The following is a 21279-nucleotide window of genomic DNA, read 5'->3' on the forward strand; positions in this document are numbered from 1 at the left end:
TGTAACGTTCAGGGCCTCCTAATGACGATGGAACACTCAAATTGCGTCCCGATTCAATACATCGTCCTCCAGCAGACTTGTCTCCATGGGTCTATTGCTGCCTCGGGCACCTTATGGCCGTTCTGCTGTGAGTCAAAGATTTTCGAATCGGACGAAAAACTGATAGTGAATTGTAACTTTCAGGGCCACCTAATGACGATGGATCACTCAAATTGCGTCCCGATTCAATACATCGTCCTCCAGCAGACTTGTCTCCATGGGTCTATTGCTGCCTCGGGCACCTTATGGCCGTTCTGCTGTGAGTCAAAGATTTTCGAATCGGACGAAAAACTGATAGGGAATTATAACTTTCAGGGCCACCTAATGACGATGGATCACTCAAATTGCGTCCCGATTCAATACATCGTCCTCCAGCCGACTGGTCTCCATGGGGCTATTGCTGCCTCGGGCACCTTATGGTCGTTCTGCTGTGAGTCAAAGATTTTCGAATCGGACGAAAAACTGATAGTGAATTGTAACGTTCAGGGCCTCCTAATGACGATGGAACACTCAAATTGCGTCCCGATTCAATACATCGTCCTCCAGCAGACTTGTCTCCATGGGTCTATTGTTGCCTCGGGCACCTTATGGCAGTTCTGCTGTGAGTCAAAGATTTTCGAATCGGACGAAAAACTGATAGTGAATTGTAACGTTCAGAGCCACCTAATGACGATGGATCACTCAAATTGCGTCCCGATTCAATACATCGTCCTCCAGCAGACCTGTCTCCATGGGTCTATTGCTGCCTCGGGCACCTTATGGCCGTTCTGCTGTGAGTCAAAGATTTTCGAATCGGACGAAAAACTGATAGGGAATTGTAACATTCTGGGCCACCTAATGACGATGGAACACTCAAATTGCGTCCCGATTCAATACATCGTTCTCCAGCCGACTTGTCTCCATGGGTCTATTGCTGCCTCGGGCACCTTATGGCCGTTCTGCTGAGTGTCTAGATTATCGAATGGGACGAAAAACTGATAGTGAATTGTAACGTTCAGGGGCCACCTAATGACGATGGATCACTCAAATTGCGTACCGATTCAATACATCGTCCTCCAGCAGACTTGTCTCCATGGGTCTATTGGTGCCTCGGGCACCTTATGGCCGTTCCGCTGTGAGTCAAAGATTTTCGAATCGGACGAAAAACTGATAGGGAATTGTAACTTTCAGGGCCACCTAATGACGATGGATCACTCAAATTGCGTCCCGATTCAATACATCGTCCTCCAGCCGACTTGTCTCCATGGGTCTATTGCTGCCTCGGGCACCTTATGGTCGTTCTGCTGTGAGTCAAAGATTTTCGAATCGGACGAAAAACTGATAGTGAAGTGTAACTTTCAGGGCCTCCTAATGACGATGGAACACTCAAATTGCGTCCCGATTCAATACATCGTCCTCCAGCAGACTTGTCTCCATGGGTCTATTGCTGCCTCGGGCACCTTATGGCAGTTCTGCTGTGAGTCAAAGATTTTCGAATCGGACGAAAAACTGATAGTGAATTGTAACGTTCAGAGCCACCTAATGACGATGGATCACTCAAATTGCGTCCCGATTCAATACATCGTCCTCCAGCAGACCTGTCTCCATGGGTCTATTGCTGCCTCGGGCACCTTATGGCCGTTCTGCTGTGAGTCAAAGATTTTCGAATCGGACGAAAAACTGATAGGGAATTGTAACATTCAGGGCCACCTAATGACGATGGATCACTCAAATTGCGTCCCGATTCAATACATCGTCCTCCAGCCGACTTGTCTTCATGGGTCTATTGCAGCCTCGGGCACCTTATGGCCGTTCTGCTGTGAGTCAAAGATTTTGGAATCGGACGAAAAACCGATAGTGAATTGTAACGTTCAGGGCCACCTAATGACGATGGATCACTCAAATTGCGTCCCGATTCAATACATCCTCTTCCAGCAGACTTGTCTCCATGGGTCTATTGCTGCCTCGGGCACCTTATGGCCGTTCTGCTGTGAGTCAAAGATTTTCGAATCGGACGAAAAACTGATAGTGAATTGTAACGTTCAGGGCCACCTAATGACGATGGATCACTCAAATTGCGTCCCGATTCAATACATCGTCCTCCAGCAGACTTGTATCCATTGGTCTATTGCTGCCTCGGGCACCTTATGGCCGTTCTGCTGTGAGTCAAAGATTTTCGAATCGGACGAAAAACTGATAGTGAAATGTAACGTTCAGGGCCAACTAATGACGATGGATCACTCAGATTGCGTACCGATTCAATACATCGTCCTCCAGCAGACTTGTCTCTATGGGTCTATTGCTGCCTCGGGCACCTTATGGCCGTTCTGCTGTGAGTCAAAGATTTTCGAATCTGACGAAAAACTGATAGTGAATTGTAACGTTCAGGGCCACCTAATGACGATGGAACACTCAAATTGCGTCCCGATTCAATACATCGTCCTCCAGCCGACTTGTCTCCATGGACGTTATGCTGTGAGTCTAAATTATCGAATGGGACGAAAAACTGATAGTGAATTGTAACGTTCAGGGCCACCTAATGACGATGGATCACTAAAATTGCGACCCGATTCAATACATCGTCCTTCAGCAGACTTGTCTCCATGGGTCTATTGCTGCCTCGGGCACCTTATGGCCGTTCTGCTGTGAGTCAAAGATTTTCGAATCGGACGAAGAACTGATAGTGAATTGTAACTTTCAGGGCCACCTAATGACGATGGATCACTCAAATTGCGTCCCGATTCAATACATCGTCTTCCAGCCGACTTGTCTCCATGGGTCTATTGCTGCCTCCGGCACCTTATGGCCGTTCTGCTGTGAGTCAAAGATTTTCGAATCGGACGAAAAACTGATAGTAAATTGTAACGTTCAGGGCCACCTAATGACGATGGATCACTCAAATTGCGTCCCGATTCAATACATCTTCCTCCAGCCGCCTTGTCTCCATGGGTCTATTTGTGCCTCGGGCACCTTATGGCCGTTCTGCTGTGTCAAAAATTTTCGAATCGGACGAAAAACTGATAGTGAATTGTAACGTTCAGGGCCTCCTAATGACGATGGAACACTCAAATTGCGTCCCGATTCAATACATCGTCCTCCAGCCGACTTGTCTCCATGTCCGTTATGCTGTGAGTCTAAATTATCGAATGGGACGAAAAACTGTTAGTGAATTGTAACGTTCAGGGCCACCTAATGACGATGGATCACTCAAATTGCGTCCCGATTCAATACATCGTCCTCCAGCAGACTTGTCTCCATGGGTCTATTGCTGCCTCGGGCACCTTATGGCCGTTCTGCTGTGAGTCAAAGATTTTCGAATCGGACGAAAAACTGATAGTGAATTGTAGCTTTCAGGGCCACCTAATGACGATGGATCACTCAAATTGCGTCCCGATTGAATACATCGTCTTCCAGCCGACTTGTCTCCATGAGTCTATTGCTGCCTCGGGCACCTTATGGCCGTTCTGCTGTGAGTCAAAGATTTTCGAATCGGACGAAAAACTGATAGTGAATTGTAACTTTCAGGGCCACGTAATGACGATGGATCACTCAAATTGCGTCCCGATTCAATACATCGTCCTCCAGCCGACTTGTCTCCATGGGTCTATTGCTGCCTCGGGCACCTTATGGCCGTTCTGCTGGGAGTAAAGGATTTTCGAATCGGACGAAAAACTGATAGTGAATTGTAACGTTCAGGGCCACCTAATGACGATGGATCACTCAAACTGCGTCCCGATTCAATACATCGTCCTCCAGCAGACTTGTCTCCATGGGTCTATTGCTGCCTCGGGCACCTTATGGCCGTTCTGCTGTGAGTCAAAAATTTTCGAATCGGACGAGAAACTGATAGTGAATTGTAACGATCAGGGCCTCCTAATGATGATGGAACACTCAAATTGCGTCCCGATTCAATACATCGTCCTCCAGCAGACTTGTCTTCATGGGTCTATTGCTGCCTCGGGCACCTTATGGCCGTTCTGCGGTGAGTCAAAGATTTTGGAATCGGACGAAAAACTGATAGTGAATTGTAACGTTCAGGGCCACCTAATGACGATGGATCACTCAAATTGCGTCCCGATTCAATACATCGTCCTCCATCCGACTTGTCTCCATTGGTCTATTGCTGCCTCGGGCACCTTATGGCCGTTCTGCTGTGAGTCAAAGATTTTCGAATCGGACGAAAAACTGATAGTGAATTGTAACGTTCAGGGCCACCTAATGACGATGGATCACTCAAATTGCGTCCCGATTCAATACATCGTTCTCCAGCCGACTGGTCTCCATGGGTCTATTGCTGCCTCGGGCACCTTATGGCCGTTCTGCTGTGAGTCAAAGTTTTTCGAATCTCACGAAAAACTGATAGTGAATTGTAACATTCAGGGCCACGTAATGACGAGGGATCACTCAAATTGCGTCCCGATTCAATACATCGTCCTCCAGCAGACTTGTCTCCATGGGTCTATTGCTGCCTCGGGCACCTTATGGCAGTTCTGCTGTGAGTCAAAGATTTTCGAATCGGACGAAAAACTGATAGTGAATTGTAACGTTCAGAGCCACCTAATGACGATGGATCACTCAAATTGCGTCCCGATTCAATACATCGTCCTCCAGCAGACCTGTCTCCATGGGTCTATTGCTGCCTCGGGCACCTTATGGCCGTTCTGCTGTGAGTCAAAGATTTTCGAATCGGACGAAAAACTGATAGGGAATTGTAACATTCAGGGCCACCTAATGACGATGGATCACTCAAATTGCGTCCCGATTCAATACATCGTCCTCCAGCCGACTTGTCTTCATGGGTCTATTGCAGCCTCGGGCACCTTATGGCCGTTCTGCTGTGAGTCAAAGATTTTGGAATCGGACGAAAAACCGATAGTGAATTGTAACGTTCAGGGCCACCTAATGACGATGGATCACTCAAATTGCGTCCCGATTCAATACATCCTCTTCCAGCAGACTTGTCTCCATGGGTCTATTGCTGCCTCGGGCACCTTATGGCCGTTCTGCTGTGAGTCAAAGATTTTCGAATCGGACGAAAAACTGATAGTGAATTGTAACGTTCAGGGCCACCTAATGACGATGGATCACTCAAATTGCGTCCCGATTCAATACATCGTCCTCCAGCAGACTTGTATCCATTGGTCTATTGCTGCCTCGGGCACCTTATGGCCGTTCTGCTGTGAGTCAAAGATTTTCGAATCGGACGAAAAACTGATAGTGAAATGTAACGTTCAGGGCCAACTAATGACGATGGATCACTCAGATTGCGTACCGATTCAATACATCGTCCTCCAGCAGACTTGTCTCTATGGGTCTATTGCTGCCTCGGGCACCTTATGGCCGTTCTGCTGTGAGTCAAAGATTTTCGAATCTGACGAAAAACTGATAGTGAATTGTAACGTTCAGGGCCACCTAATGACGATGGAACACTCAAATTGCGTCCCGATTCAATACATCGTCCTCCAGCCGACTTGTCTCCATGGACGTTATGCTGTGAGTCTAAATTATCGAATGGGACGAAAAACTGATAGTGAATTGTAACGTTCAGGGCCACCTAATGACGATGGATCACTAAAATTGCGACCCGATTCAATACATCGTCCTTCAGCAGACTTGTCTCCATGGGTCTATTGCTGCCTCGGGCACCTTATGGCCGTTCTGCTGTGAGTCAAAGATTTTCGAATCGGACGAAGAACTGATAGTGAATTGTAACTTTCAGGGCCACCTAATGACGATGGATCACTCAAATTGCGTCCCGATTCAATACATCGTCTTCCAGCCGACTTGTCTCCATGGGTCTATTGCTGCCTCCGGCACCTTATGGCCGTTCTGCTGTGAGTCAAAGATTTTCGAATCGGACGAAAAACTGATAGTAAATTGTAACGTTCAGGGCCACCTAATGACGATGGATCACTCAAATTGCGTCCCGATTCAATACATCTTCCTCCAGCCGCCTTGTCTCCATGGGTCTATTGCTGCCTCTGGCACCTTATGGCCGTTCTGCTGTGTCAAAAATTTTCGAATCGGACGAAAAACTGATAGTGAATTGTAACGTTCAGGGCCCCCTAATGACGATGGAACACTCAAATTGCGTCCCGATTCAATACATCGTCCTCCAGCCGACTTGTCTCCATGTCCGTTATGCTGTGAGTCTAAATTATCGAATGGGACGAAAAACTGTTAGTGAATTGTAACGTTCAGGGCCACCTAATGACGATGGATCACTCAAATTGCGTCCCGATTCAATACATCGTCCTCCAGCAGACTTGTCTCCATGGGTCTATTGCTGCCTCGGGCACCTTATGGCCGTTCTGCTGTGTCAAAAATTTTCGAATCGGACGAAAAACTGATAGTGAATTGTAACGTTCAGGGCCTCCTAATGACGATGGAACACTCAAATTGCGTCCCGATTCAATACATCGTCCTCCAGCCGACTTGTCTCCATGTCCGTTATGCTGTGAGTCTAAATTATCGAATGGGACGAAAAACTGTTAGTGAATTGTAACGTTCAGGGCCACCTAATGACGATGGATCACTCAAATTGCGTCCCGATTCAATACATCGTCCTCCAGCAGACTTGTCTCCATGGGTCTATTGCTGCCTCGGGCACCTTATGGCCGTTCTGCTGTGAGTCAAAGATTTTCGAATCGGACGAAAAACTGATAGTGAATTGTAGCTTTCAGGGCCACCTAATGACGATGGATCACTCAAATTGCGTCCCGATTGAATACATCGTCTTCCAGCCGACTTGTCTCCATGAGTCTATTGCTGCCTCGGGCACCTTATGGCCGTTCTGCTGTGAGTCAAAGATTTTCGAATCGGACGAAAAACTGATAGTGAATTGTAACTTTCAGGGCCACGTAATGACGATGGATCACTCAAATTGCGTCCCGATTCAATACATCGTCCTCCAGCCGACTTGTCTCCATGGGTCTATTGCTGCCTCGGGCACCTTATGGCCGTTCTGCTGGGAGTAAAGGATTTTCGAATCGGACGAAAAACTGATAGTGAATTGTAACGTTCAGGGCCACCTAATGACGATGGATCACTCAAACTGCGTCCCGATTCAATACATCGTCCTCCAGCAGACTTGTCTCCATGGGTCTATTGCTGCCTCGGGCACCTTATGGCCGTTCTGCTGTGAGTCAAAAATTTTCGAATCGGACGAGAAACTGATAGTGAATTGTAACGATCAGGGCCTCCTAATGATGATGGAACACTCAAATTGCGTCCCGATTCAATACATCGTCCTCCAGCAGACTTGTCTTCATGGGTCTATTGCTGCCTCGGGCACCTTATGGCCGTTCTGCGGTGAGTCAAAGATTTTGGAATCGGACGAAAAACTGATAGTGAATTGTAACGTTCAGGGCCACCTAATGACGATGGATCACTCAAATTGCGTCCCGATTCAATACATCGTCCTCCATCCGACTTGTCTCCATTGGTCTATTGCTGCCTCGGGCACCTTATGGCCGTTCTGCTGTGAGTCAAAGATTTTCGAATCGGACGAAAAACTGATAGTGAATTGTAACGTTCAGGGCCACCTAATGACGATGGATCACTCAAATTGCGTCCCGATTCAATACATCGTTCTCCAGCCGACTGGTCTCTATGGGTCTATTGCTGCCTCGGGCACCTTATGGCCGTTCTGCTGTGAGTCAAAGTTTTTCGAATCTCACGAAAAACTGATAGTGAATTGTAACATTCAGGGCCACGTAATGACGAGGGATCACTCAAATTGCGTCCCGATTCAATACATCGTCCTCCAGCCGACTTGTCTCCATGGGTCTATTCCTGCCTCGGGCACCTTATGGCCGTTCTGCTGGGAGTCAAAGATTTTCGAATCGGACGAAAAACTGATAGTGAATTGTAACGTTCAGGGCCACCTAATGACGATGGATCACTCAAATTGTGTCCCGATTCAATACATCCTCCTCCAGCAGACTTGTCTCCATGGGTCTATTGCTGCCTCGGGCACCTTATGGCCGTTCTGCTGTGAGTCAAAGATTTTCGATTCTGACGAAAAACTGATAGTGAATTGTAACATTCAGGGCCACCTAATGACGATGGATCTCTCAAATTGCGTCTCGATTCAGTACATCGTCCTCCAGCCGACTTGTCTCCATGGGTCTATTGCTGCCTCGGGCACCTTATGGCCGTTCTGCTGTGAGTCAAAAGTTTTCGAATCGGACGAGAAACTGATAGTGAATTGTAACGTTCAGGGCCACCTAATGACGATGGATCACTCAAATTGTGTCCCGATTCAATACATCCTCCTCCAGCAGACTTGTCTCCATGGGTCTATTGCTGCCTCGGGCACCTTATGGCCGTTCTGCTGTGAGTCAAAGATTTTCGATTCTGACGAAAAACTGATAGTGAATTGTAACATTCAGGGCCACCTAATGACGATGGATCTCTCAAATTGCGTCTCGATTCAGTACATCGTCCTCCAGCCGACTTGTCTCCATGGGTCTATTGCTGCCTCGGGCACCTTATGGCCGTTCTGCTGTGAGTCAAAAGTTTTCGAATCGGACGAGAAACTGATAGTGAATTGTAACGTTCAGGGCCTCCTAATGACGATGGATCACTCAAATTGCGTCCCGATTCAATACATCGTCCTCCAGCCGACTTGTCTCCATGGGTCTATTCCTGCCTCGGGCACCTTATGGCCGTTCTGCTGGGAGTCAAAAATTTTCGAATCGGACGAAAAACTGATAGTGAATTGTAACGTTCAGGGCCACCTAATGACGATGGATCACTCAAATTGCGTCCCGATTCAATACATCGTTCTCCAGCCGACTGGTCTCCATGGGTCTATTGCTGCCTCGGGCACCTTATGGCCGTTCTGCTGTGAGTCAAAGTTTTTCGAATCTCACCTTGAAACTGATAGTGAATTGTAACATTCAGGGCCACGTAATGACGATGGATCACTCAAATTGCGTCCCGATTCAATACATCGTCCTCCAGCCGACTTGTCTCCATGGGTCTATTCCTGCCTCGGGCACCTTATGGCCGTTCTGCTGGGAGTCAAAAATTTTCGAATCGGACGAAAAACTGATAGTGAATTGTAACGTTCAGGGCCACCTAATGACGATGGATCACTCAAATTGTGTCCCGATTCAATACATCGTCCTCCAGCCGACTTGTCTCCATGTCCGTTGTGCTGTGAGTCTAAATTATCGAATGGGACGAAAAACTGTTTGTGAATTGTAACTTTCAGGGCCACCTAATGACGATGGATCACTCAAATTGCGTCCCGATTCAATACATCGTCCTCCAGCAGACTTGTCTCCATGGGTCTATTGCTGCCTCGGGCAACTTATGGCCGTTCTGCTGTGAGTCAAAGATTTTCGAATCTGACGAAAAACTGATAGTGAATTGTAACATTCAGGGCCACCTAATGACGATGGATCTCTCAAATTGCGTCTCGATTCAGTACATCGTCCTCCAGCCGACTTGTCTCCATGGGTCTATTGCTGCCTCGGGCACCTTATGGCCGTTCTGCTGTAAGTCAAAGATTTTCGAATCGGACCAAAAACTGATAGTGAATTGTAACGTTCAGGGCCTCCTAATGACGATGGAACACTCAAATTGCGTCCCGATTCAATACATCGTCCTCCAGCCGACTTGTCTCCATGTCCGTTATGCTGTGAGTCTAAATTATCGAATGGGACGAAAAACTGTTTGTGAATTGTAACGTTCAGGGCCACCTAATGACGATGGATCACTCAAATTGCGTCCCGATTCAATACATGGTCCTCCAGCAGACTTGTCTTAATGGGTCTATTGCTGCCTCGGGCACCTTATGGCCGTTCTGCTGTGAGTCAAAGATTTTCGAATCGGACAAAAAACTGATGGTGAATTGTAACTTTCAGGGCCACCCAATGACGATGGATAACTCAAATTGCGTCCCGATTGAATACATCGTCTTCCAGCCGACTTGTCTCCATGAGCCTATTGCTGCCTCGGGCTCCTTATGGCCGTTCTGCTGTGAGTCAAAGATTTTCGAATCGGACGAAAAATTGATAGTGAATTGTAACGTTCAGGGCCTCCTAATGACGATGGAACACTCAAATTGCGTCCCGATTCAATACATCGTCCTCCAGCAGACTTGTCTCCATGGGTCTATTGCTGCCTCGGGCACCTTATGGCCGTTCTGCTGTGAGTCAAAGATTTTCGAATCGGACGAAAAACTGATAGTGAATTGTAACTTTCAGGGCCACCTAATGACGATGGATCACTCAAATTGCGTCCCGATTCAATACATCGTCCTCCAGCAGACTTGTCTCCATGGGTCTATTGCTGCCTCGGGCACCTTATGGCCGTTCTGCTGTGAGTCAAAGATTTTCGAATCGGACGAAAAACTGATAGGGAATTATAACTTTCAGGGCCACCTAATGACGATGGATCACTCAAATTGCGTCCCGATTCAATACATCGTCCTCCAGCCGACTGGTCTCCATGGGGCTATTGCTGCCTCGGGCACCTTATGGTCGTTCTGCTGTGAGTCAAAGATTTTCGAATCGGACGAAAAACTGATAGTGAATTGTAACGTTCAGGGCCTCCTAATGACGATGGAACACTCAAATTGCGTCCCGATTCAATACATCGTCCTCCAGCAGACTTGTCTCCATGGGTCTATTGCTGCCTCGGGCACCTTATGGCAGTTCTGCTGTGAGTCAAAGATTTTCGAATCGGACGAAAAACTGATAGTGAATTGTAACGTTCAGAGCCACCTAATGACGATGGATCACTCAAATTGCGTCCCGATTCAATACATCGTCCTCCAGCAGACCTGTCTCCATGGGTCTATTGCTGCCTCGGGCACCTTATGGCCGTTCTGCTGTGAGTCAAAGATTTTCGAATCGGACGAAAAACTGATAGGGAATTGTAACATTCAGGGCCACCTAATGACGATGGATCACTCAAATTGCGTCCCGATTCAATACATCGTCCTCCAGCCGACTTGTCTTCATGGGTCTATTGCAGCCTCGGGCACCTTATGGCCGTACTGCTGTGAGTCAAAGATTTTGGAATCGGACGAAAAACTGATAGTGAATTGTAACGTTCAGGGCCACCTAATGACGATGGATCACTCAAATTGCGTCCCGATTCAATACATCGTTCTCCAGCCGACTGGTCTCCATGGGTCTATTGCTGCCTCGGGCACCTTATGGCCGTTCTGCTGTGAGTCAAAGTTTTTCGAATCTCACGAAAAACTGATAGTGAATTGTAACATTCAGGGCCACGTAATGACGAGGGATCACTCAAATTGCGTCCCGATTCAATACATCGTCCTCCAGCCGACTTGTCTCCATGGGTCTATTCCTGCCTCGGGCACCTTATGGCCGTTCTGCTGGGAGTCAAAGATTTTCGAATCGGACGAAAAACTGATAGTGAATTGTAACGTTCAGGGCCACCTAATGACGATGGATCACTCAAATTGTGTCCCGATTCAATACATCCTCCTCCAGCAGACTTGTCTCCATGGGTCTATTGCTGCCTCGGGCACCTTATGGCCGTTCTGCTGTGAGTCAAAGATTTTCGATTCTGACGAAAAACTGATAGTGAATTGTAACATTCAGGGCCACCTAATGACGATGGATCTCTCAAATTGCGTCTCGATTCAGTACATCGTCCTCCAGCCGACTTGTCTCCATGGGTCTATTGCTGCCTCGGGCACCTTATGGCCGTTCTGCTGTGAGTCAAAAGTTTTCGAATCGGACGAGTAACTGATAGTGAATTGTAACGTTCAGGGCCTCCTAATGATGATGGAACACTCAAATTGCGTCCCGATTCAATACATCGTCCTCCAGCAGACTTGTCTTCATGGGTCTATTGCTGCCTCGGGCACCTTATGGCCGTTCTGCGGTGAGTCAAAGATTTTGGAATCGGACGAAAAACTGATAGTGAATTGTAACGTTCAGGGCCACCTAATGACGATGGATCACTCAAATTGCGTCCCGATTCAATACATCGTCCTCCATCCGACTTGTCTCCATTGGTATATTGCTGCCTCGGGCACCTTATGGCCGTTCTGCTGTGAGTCAAAGATTTTCGAATCGGAAGAAAAACTGATAGTGAATTGTAACGTTCAGGGCCACCTAATGACGATGGATCACTCAAATTGCGTCCCGATTCAATACATCGTTCTCCAGCCGACTGGTCTCCATGGGTCTATTGCTGCCTCGGGCACCTTATGGCCGTTCTGCTGTGAGTCAAAGTTTTTCGAATCTCACGAGAAACTGATAGTGAATTGTAACATTCAGGGCCACGTAATGACGATGGATCACTCAAATTGCGTCCCGATTCAATACATCGTCCTCCAGCCGACTTGTCTCCATGGGTCTATTCCTGCCTCGGGCACCTTATGGCCGTTCTGCTGGGAGTCAAAGATTTTCGAATCGGACGAAAAACTGATAGTGAATTGTAACGTTCAGGGCCACCTAATGACGATGGATCACTCAAATTGTGTCCCGATTCAATACATCGTCCTCCAGCCGACTTGTCTCCATGTCCGTTGTGCTGTGAGTCTAAATTATCGAATGGGACGAAAAACTGTTTGTGAATTGTAACTTTCAGGGCCACCTAATGACGATGGATCACTCAAATTGCGTCCCGATTCAATACATCGTCCTCCAGCAGACTTGTCTCCATGGGTCTATTGCTGCCTCGGGCAACTTATGGCCGTTCTGCTGTGAGTCAAAGATTTTCGAATCTGACGAAAAACTGATAGTGAATTGTAACATTCAGGGCCACCTAATGACGATGGATCTCTCAAATTGCGTCTCGATTCAGTACATCGTCCTCCAGCCGACTTGTCTCCATGGGTCTATTGCTGCCTCGGGCACCTTATGGCCGTTCTGCTGTAAGTCAAAGATTTTCGAATCGGACGAAAAACTGATAGTGAATTGTAACGTTCAGGGCCTCCTAATGACGATGGAACACTCAAATTGCGTCCCGATTCAATACATCGTCCTCCAGCCGACTTGTCTCCATGTCCGTTATGCTGTGAGTCTAAATTATCGAATGGGACGAAAAACTGTTTGTGAATTGTAACGTTCAGGGCCACCTAATGACGATGGATCACTCAAATTGCGTCCCGATTCAATACATGGTCCTCCAGCAGACTTGTCTTAATGGGTCTATTGCTGCCTCGGGCACCTTATGGCCGTTCTGCTGTGAGTCAAAGATTTTCGAATCGGACAAAAAACTGATGGTGAATTGTAACTTTCAGGGCCACCCAATGACGATGGATAACTCAAATTGCGTCCCGATTGAATACATCGTCTTCCAGCCGACTTGTCTCCATGAGCCTATTGCTGCCTCGGGCTCCTTATGGCCGTTCTGCTGTGAGTCAAAGATTTTCGAATCGGACGAAAAATTGATAGTGAATTGTAACGTTCAGGGCCTCCTAATGACGATGGAACACTCAAATTGCGTCCCGATTCAATACATCGTCCTCCAGCAGACTTGTCTCCATGGGTCTATTGCTGCCTCGGGCACCTTATGGCCGTTCTGCTGTGAGTCAAAGATTTTCGAATCGGACGAAAAACTGATAGTGAATTGTAACTTTCAGGGCCACCTAATGACGATGGATCACTCAAATTGCGTCCCGATTCAATACATCGTCCTCCAGCAGACTTGTCTCCATGGGTCTATTGCTGCCTCGGGCACCTTATGGCCGTTCTGCTGTGAGTCAAAGATTTTCGAATCGGACGAAAAACTGATAGGGAATTATAACTTTCAGGGCCACCTAATGACGATGGATCACTCAAATTGCGTCCCGATTCAATACATCGTCCTCCAGCCGACTGGTCTCCATGGGGCTATTGCTGCCTCGGGCACCTTATGGTCGTTCTGCTGTGAGTCAAAGATTTTCGAATCGGACGAAAAACTGATAGTGAATTGTAACGTTCAGGGCCTCCTAATGACGATGGAACACTCAAATTGCGTCCCGATTCAATACATCGTCCTCCAGCAGACTTGTCTCCATGGGTCTATTGCTGCCTCGGGCACCTTATGGCAGTTCTGCTGTGAGTCAAAGATTTTCGAATCGGACGAAAAACTGATAGTGAATTGTAACGTTCAGAGCCACCTAATGACGATGGATCACTCAAATTGCGTCCCGATTCAATACATCGTCCTCCAGCAGACCTGTCTCCATGGGTCTATTGCTGCCTCGGGCACCTTATGGCCGTTCTGCTGTGAGTCAAAGATTTTCGAATCGGACGAAAAACTGATAGGGAATTGTAACATTCAGGGCCACCTAATGACGATGGATCACTCAAATTGCGTCCCGATTCAATACATCGTCCTCCAGCCGACTTGTCTTCATGGGTCTATTGCAGCCTCGGGCACCTTATGGCCGTACTGCTGTGAGTCAAAGATTTTGGAATCGGACGAAAAACTGATAGTGAATTGTAACGTTCAGGGCCACCTAATGACGATGGATCACTCAAATTGCGTCCCGATTCAATACATCCTCTTCCAGCAGACTTGTCTCCATGGGTCTATTGCTGCCTCGGGCACCTTATGGCCGTTCAGCTGTGAGTCAAAGATTTTCGAATCGGACGAAAAACTGACAGTGAATTGTAACGTTCAGGGCCACCCAATGACGATGGATCACTCAAATTGCGTCCCGATTCAATACATCGTCCTCCAGCAGACTTGTCTCCATGGGTCTATTGCTGCCTCGGGCACCTTATGGCCGTTCTGCTGTGAGTCAAAGATTTTCGAATCGGACGAAAAACTGATAGTGAATTGTAACGTTCAGGGCCACCTAATGACGATGGATCACTCAAATTGCGCTTCGATTCAATACATCGTCCTCCAGCAGACTTGTCTCTATGGGTCTATTGCTGCCTCGGGCACCTTATGGCCGTTCTGCTGTGAGTCAAAGATTTTCGAATCTGACGAAAAACTGATAGTGAATTGTAACGTTCAGGGCCACCTAATGACGATGGAACACTCAAATTGCGTCCCGATTCAATACATCGTCCTCCAGCCGACTTGTCTCCATGGACGTTATGCTGTGAGTCTAAATTATCGAATGGGACGAAAAACTGATAGTGAATTGTAACGTTCAGGGCCACCTAATGACGATGGATCACTAAAATTGCGACCCGATTCAATACATCGTCCTTCAGCAGACTTGTCTCCATGGGTCTATTGCTGCCTCGGGCACCTTATGGCCGTTCTGCTGTGAGTCAAAGATTTTCGAATCGGACGAAGAACTGACAGTGAATTGTAACTTACAGGGCCACCTAATGACGATGGATCACTCAAATTGCGTCCCGATTCAATACATCGTCTTCCAGCCGACTTGTCTCCATGGGTCTATTGCTGCCTCTGGCACCTTATGGCCGTTCTGCTGTGAGTCAAAGATTTTCGAATCGGACGAAAAACAGATAGTAAATTGTAACGTTCAGGGCCACCTAATGACGATGGATCACTCAAATTGCGTCCCGATTCAATACATCTTCCTCCAGCCGCCTTGCTCCATGGGTCTATTGCTGCCTCGGGCACCTTATGGCCGTTCTGCTGAGTCAAAAATTTTCGAATCGGACGAAAAACTGATAGTGAATTGTAACGTTCAGGGCCTCCTAATGACGATGGAACACTCAAATTGCGTCCCGATTCAATACATCGTCCTCCAGCCGACTTGTCTCCATGTCCGTTATGCTGTGAGTCTAAATTATCGAATGGGACGAAAAACTGTTAGTGAATTGTAACGTTCAGGGCCACCTAATGACGATGGATCACTCAAATTGCGTCCCGATTCAATACATCGTCCTCCAGCAGACTTGTCTCCATGGGTCTATTGCTGCCTCGGGCACCTTATGGCCGTTCTGCTGTGAGTCAAAGATTTTCGAATCGGACGAAAAACTGATAGTGAATTGTAACGTTCAGGGCCTCCTAATGACGATGGAACACTCAAATTGCATCCCGATTCAATACATCGTCCTCCAGCCGACTTGTCTCCATGTCCGTTATGCTGTGAGTCTAAATTATCGAATGGGACGAAAAACTGTTTGTGAATTGTAACGTTCAGGGCCACCTAATGACGATGGATCACTCAAATTGCGTCCCGATTCAATACATCGTCCTCCAGCAGACTTGTCTCCATGGGTCTATTGCTGCCTCGGGCACCTTATGGCCGTTCTGCTGTGAGTCAAAGATTTTCGAATCTGACGAAAAACTGATAGTGAATTGTAACATTCAGGGCCACCTAATGCCGATGGATCTCTCAAATTGCGTCTCGATTCAGTACATCGTCCTCCAGCCGACTTGTCTCCATGGGTCTATTGCTGCCTCGGGCACCTTATGGCCGTTCTGCTGTGTCAAAGTTTTCGAATCGGACGAAAAACTTATAGTGAATTGTAACGTTCAGGGCCTCCTAATGACGATGGAACACTCAAATTGCGTCCCGATTCAATACATCGTCCTCCAGCCGACTTGTCTCCATGTCCGTTATGCTGTGAGTCTAAATTATCGAATGGGACGAAAAACTGTTTGTGAATTGTAACGTTCAGGGCCACCTAATGACGATGGATCACTCAAATTGCGTCCCGATTCAATACATCGTCCTCCAGCAGACTTGTCTCCATGGGTCTATTGCTGCCTCGGGCAACTTATGGCCGTTCTGCTGTGAGTCAAAGATTTTCGAATCTGACGAAAAACTGATAGTGAATTGTAACATTCAGGGCCACCTAATGACGATGGATCTCTCAAATTGCGTCTCGATTCAGTACATCGTCCTCCAGCCGACTTGTCTCCATGGGTCTATTGCTGCCTCGGGCACCTGATGGCCGTTCTGCTGTGTCAAAGATTTTCGAATCAGACGAAAAACTGATAGTGAATTGTAACGTTCAGGGCCTCCTAATGACGATGGAACACTCAAATTGCGTCCCGATTCAATACATCGTCCTCCAGCCGACTTGTCTCCATGTCCGTTATGCTGTGAGTCTAAATTATCGAATGGGACGAAAAACTGTTTGTGAATTGTAACGTTCAGGGCCACCTAATGACGATGGATCACTCAAATTGCGTCCCTATTCTATACATCGTCCTCCAGCAGACTTGTCTCCATGGGTCTATTGCTGCCTCGGGCACCTTATGGCCGTTCTGCTGTGAGTCAAAGATTTTCGAATCGGACGAAAAACTGATAGTGAATTGTAACTTTCAGGGCCACCTAAAGACGATGGATCACTCAAATTGCGTCCCGATTCAATACATCGTCCTCCAGCAGACTTGTCTCCATGGGTCTATTGCTGCCTCGGGCACCTTATGGCTGTTCTGCTGTGAGTCAAAGTTTTTCGAATCTGACGAAAAACTGATAGTGAATTGTACATTCAGGGCCACGTAATGACGATGGATCACTCAAATTGCGTCCCGATTCAATACATCGTCCTCCAGCCGACTTGTCTCCATGGGTCTATTGCTGCCTCGGGCACCTTATGGCCGTTCTGCTGTGAGTCAAAGATTTTCGAATCGGACGAAAAACTGATAGTGAATTGTAACGTTCAGGGCCTCCTAATGACGATGGAACACTCAAATTGCGTCCCGATTCAATACATCGTCCTCCAGCCGACTTGTCTCCATGTCCGTTATGCTGTGAGTCTAAATTATCGAATGGGACGAAAAACTGTTAGTGAATTGTAACGTTCAGGGCCACCTAATGACGATGGATCACTCAAATTGCGTCCCGATTCAATACATCGTCCTCCAGCAGACTTGTCTTAATGGGTCTATTGCTGCCTCGGGCACCTTATGGCCGTTCTGCTGTGAGTCAAAGATTTTCGAATCGGACGAAAAACTGATAGTGAATTGTAACTTTCAGGGCCACCCAATGACGATGGATAACTCAAATTGCGTCCCGATTGAATACATCGTCTTCCAGCCGACTTGTCTCCATGAGCCTATTGCTGCCTCGGGCTCCTTATGGCCGTTCTGCTGTGAGTCAAAGATTTTCGAATCGGACGAAAAATTGATAGTGAATTGTAACGTTCAGGGCCTCCTAATGACGATGGAACACTCAAATTGCGTCCCGATTCAATACATCGTCCTCCAGCAGACTTGTCTCCATGGGTCTATTGCTGCCTCGGGCACCTTATGGCCGTTCTGCTGTGAGTCAAAGATTTTCGAATCGGACGAAAAACTGATAGTGAATTGTAACTTTCAGGGCCACCTAATGACGATGGATCACTCAAATTGCGTCCCGATTCAATACATCGTCCTCCAGCAGACTTGTCTCCATGGGTCTATTGCTGCCTCGGGCACCTTATGGCTGTTCTGCTGTGAGTATAGATTATCGAATGGGACGGAAAACTGATAGTTAATTGTAACATTCAGGGCCTCCTAATGACGATGGAACATTCAAATTGCGTCCCGATTCAATACATCGTTCTCCAGCCGACTTGTCTCCATGGGTCTATTGCTGCCTCGGGCACCTTATGGCCGTTCTGCTGAGTGTCTAGATTATCGAATGGGACGAAAAACTGATAGTGAATTGTAACGTTCAGGGGCCACCTAATAACGATGGATCACTCAAATTGCGTACCGATTCAATACATCGTCCTCCAGCAGACTTGTCTCCATGGGTCTATTGCTGCCTCGGGCACCTTATGGCCGTTCTGCTGTGAGTCAAAGATTTTCGAATCGGACGATAAACTGATAGGGAATTATAACTTTCAGGGCCACCTAATGACGATGGATCACTCAAATTGCGTCCCGATTCAATACATCGTCCTCCAGCCGACTGGTCTCCATGGGGCTATTGCTGCCTCGGGCACCTTATGGTCGTTCTGCTGTGAGTCAAAGATTTTCGAATCGGACGAAAAACTGATAGTGAATTGTAACGTTCAGGGCCTCCTAATGACGATGGAACACTCAAATTGCGTCCCGATTCAATACATCGTCCTCCAGCAGACTTGTCTCCATGGGTCTATTGCTGCCTCGGGCACCTTATGGCAGTTCTGCTGTGAGTCAAAGATTTTCGAATCGGACGAAAAACTGATAGTGAATTGTAACGTTCAGAGCCACCTAATGACGATAGATCACTCAAATTGCGTCCCGATTCAATACATCGTTCTCCAGCAGACCTGTCTCCATGGGTCTATTGCTGCCTCGGGCACCTTATGGCCGTTCAGCTGTGAGTCAAAGATTTTCGAATCGGACGAAAAACTGACAGTGAATTGTAACGTTCAGGGCCACCTAATGACGATGGATCACTCAAATTGCGTCCCGATTCAATACATCGTCCTCCAGCAGACTTGTCTCCATGGGTCTATTGCTGCCTCGGGCACCTTATGGCCGTTCTGCTGTGAGTCAAAGATTTTCGAATCGGACGAAAAACTGATAGTGAATTGTAACGTTCAGGGCCACCTAATGACGATGGATCACTCAAATTGCGCTTCGATTCAATACATCGTCCTCCAGCAGACTTGTCTCTATGGGTCTATTGCTGCCTCGGGCACCTTATGGCCGTTCTGCTGTGAGTCAAAGATTTTCGAATCTGACGAAAAACTGATAGTGAATTGTAACGTTCAGGGCCACCTAATGACGATGGAACACTCAAATTGCGTCCCGATTCAATACATCGTCCTCCAGCCGACGTGTCTCCATGGACGTTATGCTCTGAGTCTAAATTATCGAATGGGACGAAAAACTGATAGTGAATTGTAACGTTCAGGGCCACCTAATGACGATGGATCACTAAAATTGCGACCCGATTCAATACATCGTCCTTCAGCAGACTTGTCTCCATGGGTCTATTGCTGCCTCGGGCACCTTATGGCCGTTCTGCTGTGAGTCAAAGATTTTCGAATCGGACGAAGAACTGATAGTGAATTGTAACTTTCAGGGCCACCTAATGACGATGGATCACTCAAATTGCGTCCCGATTCAATACATCGTCTTCCAGCCGACTCGTCTCCATGGGTCTATTGCTGCCTCTGGCACCTTATGGCCGTTCTGCTGTGAGTCAAAGATTTTCGAATCGGACGAAAAACAGATAGTAAATTGTAACGTTCAGGGCCACCTAATGACGATGGATCACTCAAATTGCGTCCCGATTCAATACATCCTCCTCCAGCCGCCTTGCTCCATGGGTCTATTGCTGCCTCGGGCACCTTATGGCCGTTCTGCTGAGTCAAAAATTTTCGAATCGGACGAAAAACTGATAGTGAATTGTAACGTTCAGGGCCTCCTAATGACGATGGAACACTCAAATTGCGTCCCGATTCAATACATCGTCCTCCAGCCGACTTGTCTCCATGTCCGTTATGCTGTGAGTCTAAATTATCGAATGGGACGAAAAACTGTTAGTGAATTGTAACGTTCAGGGCCACCTAATGACGATGGATCACTCAAATTGCGTCCCGATTCAATACATCGTCCTCCAGCAGACTTGTCTCCATGGGTCTATTGCTGCCTCGGGCACCTTATGGCCGTTCTGCTGTGAGTCAAAGATTTTCGAATCGGACGAAAAACTGATAGTGAATTGTAACGTTCAGGGCCTCCTAATGACGATGGAACACTCAAATTGCATCCCAATTCAATACATCGTCCTCCAGCCGACTTGTCTCCATGTCCGTTATGCTGTGAGTCTAAATTATCGAATGGGACGAAAAACTGTTTGTGAATTGTAACGTTCAGGGCCACCTAATGACGATGGATCACTCAAATTGCGTCCCGATTCAATACATCGTCCTCCAGCAGACTTGTCTCCATGGGTCTATTGCTGCCTCGGGCACCTTATGGCCGTTCTGCTGTGAGTCAAAGATTTTCGAATCTGACGAAAAACTGATAGTGAATTGTAACATTCAGGGCCACCTAATGCCGATGGATCTCTCAAATTGCGTCTCGATTCAGTACATCGTCCTCCAGACGACTTGTCTCCATGGGTCTATTGCTGCCTCGGGCACCTTATGGCCGTTCTGCTGTGTCAAAGTTTTCGAATCGGACGAAAAACTTATAGTGAATTGTAACGTTCAGGGCCTCCTAATGACGATGGAACACTCAAATTGCGTCCCGATTCAATACATCGTCCTCCAGCCGACTTGTCTCCATGTCCGTTATGCTGTGAGTCTAAATTATCGAATGGGACGAAAAACTGTTTGTGAATTGTAACGTTCAGGGCCACCTAATGACGATGGATCACTCAAATTGCGTCCCGATTCAATACATCGTCCTCCAGCAGACTTGTCTCCATGGGTCTATTGCTGCCTCGGGCACCTTATGGCCGTTCTGCTGTGAGTC

Source organism: Schistocerca cancellata, unplaced genomic scaffold (assembly GCF_023864275.1).
Source record: "Schistocerca cancellata isolate TAMUIC-IGC-003103 unplaced genomic scaffold, iqSchCanc2.1 HiC_scaffold_1093, whole genome shotgun sequence".
In the NCBI taxonomy this organism is placed as follows: Eukaryota; Metazoa; Arthropoda; class Insecta; order Orthoptera; family Acrididae; genus Schistocerca; species Schistocerca cancellata.